The sequence below is a fragment of the Vespa crabro genome, chromosome 8 (genome assembly GCF_910589235.1).
Source record: "Vespa crabro chromosome 8, iyVesCrab1.2, whole genome shotgun sequence".
In the NCBI taxonomy this organism is placed as follows: Eukaryota; Metazoa; Arthropoda; class Insecta; order Hymenoptera; family Vespidae; genus Vespa; species Vespa crabro.
Genome location: NC_060962.1, coordinates 7,645,088 through 7,657,587, shown reverse-complemented (window position 1 = coordinate 7,657,587; position 12,500 = coordinate 7,645,088). Strand labels below are relative to the sequence as shown.

The window sequence follows — 12,500 nt, the reverse complement described above, 5'->3', positions numbered from 1 at the left end:
ACAAAAAGAAAAATAAATAAAATAAAAAGAAACGAAAGGAACAATCTTGGATGCTGCGAGAGATCTCGTTTAACTTCAACTTTTTTTGTTCGAGAGATTATCTTTGAGTGGTTGCACAATCTTCGGTGGTAACTTCGTAAGAAATCATTCTCTCTCTCTTTCTCTCTCCCTTTCTCTCTCTCTCTCTCTCTCTCTGATTCTCTGTCTCTTTCTTCCTTACTCTCTTTCTTTCTTTCTTTCTTTCTTTCTTATTCATTCTAAGAAAGAAGGAGAGATAGATATAAATGGCAATCGGTAACGATATCTTTTCTCACAACGATCTTACTTCTACTTCTTCGATCTCTTTCGTTCGAGTTTCGTTCGTATCTTACAATCGATCCCATCGATCGATCGATCGAAGGATCGTTAAGTTAGAGGCTTAGTCGATCGTCTGGCAAGCTGTTTACGTAAGATTTTATACTTCTTAAAGAAAGAAAGAGAGAAATTAACTCTCTCGACATGGCTATGCATTTTCGAACGTTGAGTAATCTTTTCGATCGGTTATAAATCGTTCCTAAAGAAAACGTTTTAAATTCATGTTAAATAATTAATCATATAACAAAGAGAAAAGAAATTAAATAAATAAAAAGATAAATAAATGAACGAACTAATGAATTAATGTGTTGAAATATTTCGTCTCTTTCATTATCTCTCTTTTTCTCTTTTGTTAATATAACACTGAAAGAACTATAGTGATTGAGCAGTTATGAGCTCGTTGGTAAAAACGTTAGAATAAAAAAGATCTATGAGTAACTACGGCCGATAATTTCGTATGAAAAAGATTGAAACAATTGCAAAAAAAAAAAAAATATATATATATATATATACGTGTTCAAAAAGAAAAAAAAATAAAATAAAAAAAAGTCTCTTACAATGATATTCCAAATGTGTCTGGAAGATTTAATATAATAAGAAATATATTAATTTCTCCTTTCATATTTATCAAATAAAATATTAACGATCTTATTGCAATAGAAATTCTTTAAATACTTTTTCCTTTTTTTTTTTTTTTTACTTCTCATTAATAAGTCCGATAAAAATTATTTTCTTTCGTATCATTTCAATAAATATTTCAATTAAAACGAGAACTCTTTATCGTTCTCTTCAACGAGAACTCTTTATCGAGTCGATATTATTAATGTAGTGATTATACCTATTCATACTCTGGAAAAAAAAAAAAAAAAAGAAAATAAAAAAAAAAAATAAAAGAAAAGAAAAAAAAAAGATCTTTAAACGTAGTTATAGCGTGTACTATCTCAATAAATAACGTATATATAACTCTTTTTATTATATATATATATATATATATATATATATATATATATATATATATATATATATATATATACATATATGTATATAGAAAGATACACATATATGTATATAATAAATGAAATAAAATAATGAGATTTATTGTAGTTAAAGATTATTGGTTACTTAATTAAACACGTTCTAAGAATCAAAATTAATGATCGTGAAAATAAAATAAACAAAAGAAAGAAAAAGAGAAAGAGAGAGAGAGAGAGAGAGAGAGAGAGAGAGAGAGAGAGAGAGAGAGAGAGAGAGAGACAAAAAGAAATTCGATCGCATTTTCAATAATGAAAGAAATCGATTGGAGATCCTGTTAAATGAATCGTCACGTTCCAAAAGGATAATTTACTTTTATAATGAATTACGAAATGATATTTTAATTAGCGTTTAATTACGTTTAAGTAACCACGAAGTATTCCAGTAGCAAACTATGAAAGACCGAGCTAGCGAAAAAAAGGGAAGGAGAGAGAGAGAGGGAGAGAGAGAGAGAAAAGAAAAGAAGAAGAAAAAGGAAAAAAGAAGAAAAATCAGAGAAATAGAAAGATTAAGATAACAAGTGAAAAGATATGCGGAAAGATAAAGATCAAGATTAAGATGAAAAAGGGAAAGAGACAGGGAGATAGAAATATTAAAGTAAAAAGAGAAAGAAGTATAGAGAGAACTAGAGAGAGAGAGAGAGAGAGAGAGAGAGAGAGAGAGAGAGAGAGAGAGACAGAGAGACAAAGTATATGTTATGTTTGTCTGCAGATGAAAAGAATAAAAAGAAGTAAGAGGAGAAAGGGGAGAGAGAGAGAGAGAGAGAGAGAGAGAGAAAGAGAGAGAGAAAGGGATGAGAGAGAATGCTCGGCCCAAGGCGACGCTTCCAAAATGGCGCGTAGTCGGCTGGGTGAATTTATTTTTGGTGCATTCCAGTCGAATGGCGGAGGAAGGAGGAACCACACACGGACGCAAACTCTCAGACGATCTTTCGCTGAGAATATGTGCTCCTCATCTTGTTGGAATGCCGAAACTCCGTTACTTGCTTCGCCTCCATCGAGTTCTACTTATATTATTCTTCTACAAGTCTCCTCTCCCACCTCCCCTCCGCTCTCTTTCTCTCTCTCTCTCTCTCTCTCTCTCTCTCTCTCTCTCTCTCTATCTGTCTATCTGTCTGTCTATCCTTCTCTCGTAAATTTTCCTTTTACTTTCCCTCCCTCTTTTACTTCCTTTTTTCTCTTCTTCGGAATAAAAAGAAAACAAAACAAATTGCGCTGTAAAAGAATTCTGTCGACTACTCCGAGTTGCCCATCAGGAGCGAGAAGAGCCAATTTGTTTGTCCCTACGCGTTTATGCGTAATGATGTATTATTTCTAAGAAATGATTGATCGTTCAATTCTAATATTCACGTTTATGTGCGTATGCATGTGTGATAATATGAATATATGGAGGATAAAAAAAATAATGAGCATATATATATATATATATATATATATATATATGTGTGTGTGTGTTGTTATTATAAAAAAGAAAGAAATAAAACACCCCCTCCCCCTTTGCATATTAATCTGAATAATATAAATATCGTTCAATTATACGAATTCATTATTTTTTATTAATAAAATATAAATTTTATTAACTGAGATGTAAAAAAAAAAAATATACAAAGTGCTTTTTCAAAGATTCGTATAAAACTTTATATTAAAAAAAAAAAAAAAAAAAAAAAAAAAAAAAAAAAAAAAACAACTGTAGATCTCGTTAAATTACGTGTGAATTTATTAATAAAAGAAACAAAAAAGGACAAAGAAAAAGAAGAGGAAGAAAACAATAAATAAATAAATAAATAAATAAATAATTTAACGATAAAAGATCTCACGTTCGGTTACAATCGTTCTTTCATTGCGCGTGTTCGCGCGTGAACAATGATAACGGGTTGAGAAGGAAAGAGAAAAAAAAGGAACACATTTCCCTTCGTTGAATAATAATAATAATGAGGATGATAATGATGATGAGAGGACAACAATAACAACAACAACGACGACGACGACGACGACGACGACGACGACGACGACGACGACGACGACGACGACGAGGATAACAACAACGACGATGACGAAGACGATGTCGTACGTAGCACGTTGTCTCGTAAATGCTAATAACTTGGCTCGAGACGAGCGCGTGCCACCGTGGAAACTAAAGATGGAAGTGGTTGGAGGGGTGGGAGGTGACTCACGAAGGTTCACCATTACCTTCATCATCATCATCATAATCATCATCATCATCATCTTCGTCGTTGTCGTCGTCGTCGTCGTCATCATCGTCATCTTCGAGCATGATTTGTATTCAGTTTTAGCGCCGGCGCTACATCTCATTGTTTCCTTAGAAATCGCATTGTTTGTGTGTATGTGTACGCGTGTGTGTGTGTGTATGCGTGTGTGCGTGCTCGCACGAGAGTGCATGCGCGTATATAAATGTGCACAATCAATTCGTATGGTCTCTATCTCTCTGACGAGTTTTTTTTTTTTCATTCTGTTTTTCTTTTCTTTTTTTTTTTTTTTCTTTTCTTTTCTTTTTTATTGTCCCTTCGATAAGACGTGACACAGATGATTAAAAAGTTACGTATATAAGTACGTTCCGTGAAACGGAGAATTAACATTTCTTTTCTTCTTTCCTTCTTTGTGTTTTCTTTTTTTTTTTTTTTTTTTTTTTATGTTTAAAGAGATATCATGCTGCTAGTTTTTCGTAGTATCGTTTGTTTCCAAGAAACATAAATATATGTACGTTGCATTAAAGGCAACATTTTTTTCTTTTTCTTTTTTTTTCTTTCTTTTTTTTTTTTTTTTTTTTTTTTTTTGAATCTTCGTACTTAAATACCTCGTATTTATATCTTTCATACATTTATTTTTCGTAATTTAATATAATATAAATTAATAACAAAGTGTATAAAAAAAAAAAAAAAAAAAAAAAAAAAGAGAGAGAGAAAAAGAAAAAGAGAAAGAGTTCACTGACAGTGATATGAATTCAGCGAATGTTACCCCATATAGCGGCGCTTCGTGGTCGTACCGGAACGCATTTTCTGAAAATAGCGCAAGCTTTACGAATAATTTTGCTTCCCTTCGCCATTCATAAGAGAAACCCAACCGAACGTCGACGTCCTATCGTCGTTGTGGCTGTTACTGTCGCGTGTAAGTTTTCAAAAACAATCAAAGATTAAAAAAAAAAAAAAAACGAAGAGAAAGAGAAAGAGAGAAAGTATCGATAACTAACGTAAAAAGTGACATTAATGAAAAAAAAAAAAAAAAAAAAAAAAAAAAAAAAAAAAAAAAAAAAATGCTGACAATGATGTCATTCTACGTCTACGTCCGACATCTGTTCGTGAAGAAATAAGTGGAACATATGAAAAAAAAATAAAAAATAAAAAAAAGGAGCACACAAGACAAATTGATAGATGAATAGATGGATTATAATTTCAAAATCTTCGAAAATGTAATATTAATTAAAATTTAGAATCGATTGATATATCGACGATGATAATCTCTTTTTATATCGAAAATAAGTGTATATATATATATATATTTTTTTTTTTTTTTTAATATCCTTTATTACTAAATACTAAAATTGTTGAATTCGATTGAAAATAAAATAAAAGTGGAAAAAGAAAAAAGAAAAATAGGAAGCTAAGTAACACGAGTGTCATTAACCTAAGCTATTGCATATGCAATTATGCGAACGTTCATAATTACGATTAACGTGTAGTATATATTTAGAGTAGTAATTAATTCTAGTTCTCAGAAGAGCTTGAGTATATTTATCTTTCTCTCTCTCTCTCTCTCTTTTTTTATTGTTAGCCTTGGGCCTGTTACGTGAACGCAAACAGGATCGAGCGACGATCTATCTAACAAACAAACAATCTATCTATCTATCTATTTATCTATCTATCTATATCTCTTCGAAGCTGGAATGACATCGATGATTCATTCGATTCGTGCAGGGATCGATCGATCAACGGATGCACGCATGAGCGCCAATCAGAGCATGGATTTGAACACTGAAAGAGATCCCATTCTCCATTTTCCACTTAGCATCGATAGCATTTATTATCAGAAATGTTCTAATCCTAATCATTCTTTTTTTATTTTTTTTTTTATTTGTTCATCCCTTCCCGCCTCACCTCCAAATAATTCGACGTTCGATCTAATTTTTATATATCATCGAATATTATTTCTGGCAATTAACATTTTTTGTTTTAATTTATTTCATTATTATTATTATTATTATTATTATTATTATTATTATTATTATTATTATTGTTTTAATATTATTTCTTTTTGATAATTAATATTAATCGATTTATTTTATTTTATATTATATTTTATTTTATAATATTATATTATATATATATATATATAACATTTTTTAAATTTAAATATCAATTGTTTTCATAGATCAGATTACTTTCATGCATACACATATGTCAAAAATTCCAACTTATATAATTTCTTTATATATATATATATATATATACACACACAAACACTCGATAGGAGATAATAACTCACTATTTCATGGTAATCGTTTAATATATATATATATATATATATATATATATATATATATATATATATATATATATATACATATATATAAAATTAAAAAGCAAAGAGAAAGAGAGAGAGAGAGAGAGAGAGAGAAAAGAAAAAAAAGAAAAAAGATAGAAAAAGAGAATAGCGGAAGTCATAATATTCCGACGGAAGAGTCAGTAGGTATTCATCGAATAAACCGGAAGTTGGGGAAGGACGTGAATGCATGCGATTAGAATTATATACGTAATCGTACATTTCTCGATCGATCGATTTTTTTTCTTTTTTGATAACTCAGATCGATCTAATATTTATTTGTAATCGATATGCGATCGATATTAATAGATTCATTATCATCGTCCTCATCAAGCACAAAGTATTGTCAATTTTATTACATCCACTTGATTTTATGTCGTCTTTCGTCGAAAGATAAAAAAAAATAACTCCGATTACAACTTCCGGCAGCGAAGATCGAATTTTCTAGCTCGTCGAAAAGAATCCACTTGATCCAGATTTAAAATACACAACGCACACTTCCTCTGTCTCTCTCTCTTCCCCCCCCCCCTCTCTCTCTATCTATCTATCTCATTTTTTCTCTTTATCTCTCGCATTCTTATACTCGTGTACATACGTCTTCCCTTTTCTGTCATATCTATCTGGGTCAATGAGTTTACGGGAGAAAAAAGAATGTCTCCTCTTTGTGTAACCTAAACAAGCGAGAAAACATTCTATCGAAATCATTCTATCTTTTTCTAATAATAAAATGAATTTCATTTCTTCCTTCCTTTCTTCCTTTCTTTCTTTCTTTCTTTCTAGATGGGGGGGAGGGGGGAACTCCTAATCGCTGCTTAAACTGCAATTGCTTTTGACATTGACAAATTTCGAACGACAAAATTAGATCCGAAGTATTGTATTTGTTGCTTAACGATACGACTTTGGAATTTTTTTTTCTTTTTTTTTGATATATAAAAAAGAAGAGAGAAAAGAAAAAAACAAATACTGCATACAATTAAATATACAAGTATTTTTGTATATTTAAACGTAAGACACATCTATTAATTTAGATCACTCATTCATTGGTCGATCTGATATAAAAGAAGAAAAAAAAAAAAAAAAGAAAAGAAAAGAAAAGAAAAGAAAAGAAAAGAAAAGAAAAAGAGAATTAACGATAAACAAATAAAACAATTATTGTTAAGAGAAAAACAAATATTATTATTTCATGAAGAGAAAAAAAAATGTATTCTAAAAAGAAGAATAAAGCGAAATAAAAAGATGATTAATAAAAATATAATCATCGTCTATAAAAAAAAAAAAAAAGAAAAAAGAAAAAAGAAAAAGAAAATAATACTCAAACACTAACGATTGAATTGCGTTCCTTCTTTTTTTTTTTTTTTTTTTTAAATAGAATAAATATACTTTGGATTGAGAGAAACATTCACGTTCGAATGTTTCGTCTCATCGTCGTCGTCATTGCCGTCATCATCGTCATCTTCATCTCAAATTCGATACGTTCCCATTCTTTCATAAGGAGGATTCTCTTCTGTTAGATAGGAAAAGGTCGTTGACTATAAGGCAACCCGAGCAACGGTTCTCTCTCTCTCTCTCTCTCTCTCTTTCTCTCTCTCTCTCTCTCTCTCTCTCTCTCTCTCTCTCTCTTTCTCTTTCTCTTTCTTTCTTTTCGCAAACAACTCGAGTTCATCTCCCACGACGAAATCATGGATCGCGATATTGCGGTACACAATCCATATATACACAAGAGAACATCGGAAGACGCTTGTAATATCATACTATTTCGTACATACACATAGATATATACACACAAACACAAACACATAAACACACTATCGAATATCAATCGCAAACCTAAGAAACATCGAAGATAGAGAGAATATAAGAATCTTCTTTTTCTCTGATCTCTATAGTTCTATCGCTTAATAATAATTTGATTTTTTGCAATCTGTAAAAAAAAAAAAAAAGAAGAAAACAAAACAAAAGGAAAGATGAAAGAAGAAGAAAGAAATGAAACTAATTGTGATTGAATTCTCAACCAATATATATATATATATATATATAATTTTCATTCCATTTTCTACATCGAACGAATTATTGTCCGTATTTCTCGTCGATGAGATAAGATGAGAAAGTCGTCGACCGCATTAACTTCGGAATTATAGCGATCTTATGTAACCAATCGTAAAGCTATATAATGTATATAGAAACAATCCAAGATAAAATAACGCGTACTTATTATTACGAATACTTAGTACGAGTATTATCTGTGACTCCTAAAAAAAAAAAAAAATAAATAAAAATAATAATAATAATAATAATAATAATTTAATTTAGCCAATAATTACTGGAGACATGTATGTATTCTCAATGAATACATAAATGCCTTATAGTTCAATAAGAAATATCAATAATATATTGTAATAAATTAAATGAAAAATTAAATAATGTATTAAATAAAAAATGAAAGGAACGCAGACATTCGATAAGGTAGAAATAAATTTTTACGAATTGGCGATGATAAAATAATAAAATGACGTCATCGTTAAATGTACGAAGGCCAATGAAGGACGATTTCATTCTTACCGAATTTGGTAAAGTTCACATTGCAAAAAGGCCGCGTTACAACAAACCTCTTCGTTCGTTATCGCTTTTGGATCATGAAGAAGGACGAGGAGAGGATCCTCGCTCGATCGATGCTGCAATTTCTTTTACAGACTAGTTTACTCGAGGGAGAGAGTATGTATGTATGTATATATATATATATATATACACGATATGTATATACTCTCCTTGATCCGATTGCCATAAGCGTGTTTGCTCACAGAAGAAGAACATTTGCATAGGCCGTCGTATTTTTTGCTTTTACTTTCAACGACGCCACATTATTGCCTCCTCCCTTTTCTCTTTCTCTCTTTTATTTTTTTTTTGTATTTTTTTTTTTTTTTTTTTTAAGTACAGAATAGACAAAAAATTCCTAGACGATTATAAGATTTAATGATTCTTTTACGAAAGTTTTTAGGCTACTTTTTTTTTCTTTTCTTCTTCTTCGTTTTGTTTTTTTTTTCTTTCTTTAATTGTAAAACTACGAAGGCCTAGGGAATTTTTTACATGCCTGAGAAATTACCTTGACATTTAAAATCGTCTAGGAACTTTTGATCCACCATAGGAACTTACTTTTAAATCGATCCTGTACTATATATAAAACGATTATCGCCATCTTTCTCTTCTCATCGTTTTTCTTCATTTTTCTTTCTCTTTTCTCTTTTTCTTGTTCTTTCTTTCTTTCTATTTTTTTTTCCTGCCATTTTCTCTCATTTACATGGAAGTCACGCGATTATTATTCCACTTAATTATCGAGAACTACGAAAGTGATGGCTCTTTTTTCTTTTTTTTTGAATGTTATTTATCCTGTGTGATTCATGGTATGTTACAAGTGTCCTCGTTTTCTCTCATTCATTCATTCATTTATTCATTCATTCATTCTTTTCTTTTCTTTTCTATTTTTTTCTTTTTAAACTTTCATTAAATTAAATTATTCCTGAATTTGTAGAAAAATCTCAGAGACCTATTGGAAACGAATAAAGTATCTAAATGATTCTATTCGCCTAATTTAACTTCGAATGTTACTTCAAAGGATTTTCTTTTTTGTTTTTTTTTAATTGTTCCTAAATAAAAAAAAAAAAAAAACATCACACACACACACACACACACATCATCGTGAGGTAAAGATAACCATTACGAAGTATCTACTAAATTGTACAAATTGAGTATACTAACCGAAGCTAATCGATTCCCACGCTCGTTCTTCCATACCTATCTCGAAGTTAAGATAAAGGATAGAGAGGTGATACTAGGGGTCAACTTTGAATCATCATTTGTGGAAAAAAAAAATTCATCAATACCTACCTATTTATCTATCTGTCTATCTCTATATCTACATATATAAATAAATACACAGATATGCATATATATATATATATATATATATATATATATGTATATATATATGTATGTATGTATACACATATATAAATAATCCTGAAAGAAACTAGTAGACAATTTATATTCGTTTTCATCTTTCATCTTGAGATAAGAAAATCGAGATAGAAATAAAGTTAAGAAAAGGCGTTCGGTAATTAATGACTTCCCATCTTAGTTATTGGGTACTAGTACACCGGGTGTACTAGTAATAGTAATAGTAGTAGTAGTAGTAGTAATAGTATTAGTAGGATTAATAATAGTAGTGGTAGTAGTAAAGTAAAGTAACCATCGGACTCGACGATCTATAATTAAGATACTTTGCCGATCATGACCTTCAGAGATGGCGGTGGTACACCTGAAGCATAACGCTTAGAATGGTTACTCCGATTCCTCTTCCTTGATCTCCTCCTCCTCCTCCTCTTTCTCCTCCTCCTCCTCCTCAATACAAATGAACGAATGAACCAGCCTACATAAGCTCGTGTATTTTCTTCTTCTATTTCCTTTTCTCGAACAACAACCTTGCGAACCGGTCTTTTACAGCTTCCTTAGCGCGACCAAGCACGAGCCTTTTCAACTTTTTTTTCTTTCTTTCTTTCTTTCTTCCTTCTTTTCTTTTTTTTTTCTTTATATATTATTTCTTCCCTTCTTTCTCTTTCTCTTTCTCTATCTCTCTTTCTTTCTCTGACTATCTCTATCTCTATCTTCATTTATTTTTTATTTACTAGGAATCGAATTGCAGCTCGAATTACGATTAAACTATGCGTACTAGGTTGGAGTAACTCTTGTATATATCTTAAGGATGTATCCTGTTGCATTAATGCAATTTATTTGTTTCGTTTTGTTTTTGTTTTGTTTTGTTTTGTTTTGTTTTGTTTTGTTTTTTTTTTTTTTGAACGAGATCGCTACTAGTCTCTATTCTTTTCTCTTTTTTTGGATCGGTATTTCAGCTTTTTGAATTTGTATCTCTTGTTCCTTTTCTTTTCTTTTTCGTTTCTTTTTCTTTATATGAAAAAAAAATTCTCTCAGAATAAAATGTAATAATAATATTGGTATTATTATTGATTTGTATTCATTAATAATTTCGATATTTAACATTATTCATTACAATTTTGTATATACGCAATAATTGGAATTTAATCGATGAAATTAATTTGATAAAATCTATGAATGATATTAATCAATAAAATACATGAATCAAAATTTATAAATGAAAATAATGTTTTAAATATATGTCTGAAATTTATGTATGAAAATAATGAATAAAATTAATCAAATGTTACTTAACGAATAAAAATTAAAATTATTGTATTAATGTATTATTTACTTATTATCACATGCAATAAATGTTAATGAGTTCGTGTGAAAAAATTTTTTCACAATAATATCTTTCGACAATAAGTAAAGAAATATTAAAAAATAGGAAAGAATATTACAGTATCTTTATTTCCTTAGAGATATATAATCTACTTAGAAAAATGTTTAGAGACGATGTTTTTCTTTCGAGATATTTCAAACGCGTTTTCTTTTCGTATCGAAATAACTGTCCCTCCTCTCTAACGTATTATTTTTATCGCTATTCGAATAAACTTGATTTCAAATATCTTTCGTGTTTCGTCGACGTTCCTCCTCTTGCGCAAGCTTGAATTCTTGCAGCAGCATTTCTTTAAAAGAGACCGGAAGAGAGAAAAAGAGAGAATATATATATATATATATATATATATATATATATATATATATATATATTTATCGAGAAATGAAAGAGATTATTAGACATAAAAATATTTAAGAACGTTGTAAAAATATTTAATAAACATTTAACCGATAATATCATGATCGTAAAAAGCATTGTATAATTTTATAAAATAACTCGTCGATTATTTAAAATAAAACATTTCTGAACGATATATATATTTGTATAAAAATTATTTATGAATTTAGAATAAAAAGAAAAAAGAAAAAAAGAAAGGTAGATTATATTTATAAATTGTGTAAATTTTTCTTTTTTTTTTTTTTTTTTTTTTTTTTTTTTTTTTTTTTTCTTATAAAACTTGATGCGTTTAGAATAAGAAAACAAATTTAAAATAAGAAAAAAGAAAAAAAAAATACAGACATTAACAGACTGTGTAAATTTTTATAGAAATTTATGGATTTTTAGAATTAAAAAAAAAAATATATATATATATATATATATATATATATATATATGCATATATATTCATAAACGATGTAAATTTTGTATAATGATTATTGAAATTAGGATAAATAATAACGATAGAATGAAATAAGAGAGACGAGGGGGGAGGGAAGTTAATAGAAAAAACAATGGCATTATCGCCCTTTAAAATTATATCGAAAATCGTAATGAAATTTTTTATGCTCTCGTTTCTGTTCGAAAGAAAGAAATAATGAAAGAATTATTGCAGAACGTTTCAACGAAAAACATTTGACGAGTTTTCTACTTCTTTCCATTTTTCTCGTCCCCACCCCGCCCCCGCCACCCCTCGCCACTCCTTCTCCTAGAAAAAGGGATAGAGAAAAGAGAATGGGATATCTAATTCGGTCTCTAGTACGGCCTTGAGCGTCTTCTGCGTCTCTTTCATT

At 29.5% G+C, this 12,500-nt stretch overlaps 1 protein-coding gene across 1 annotated transcript in view; it reads right to left on the bottom strand.

Moving 5' to 3' along the window:
- Nucleotides 1-12,500, bottom strand: part of LOC124426321 — a 47,054-nt gene that overhangs the window by 12,200 nt on the left and 22,354 nt on the right. The gene's annotated exons all lie outside the window — the stretch shown is intronic.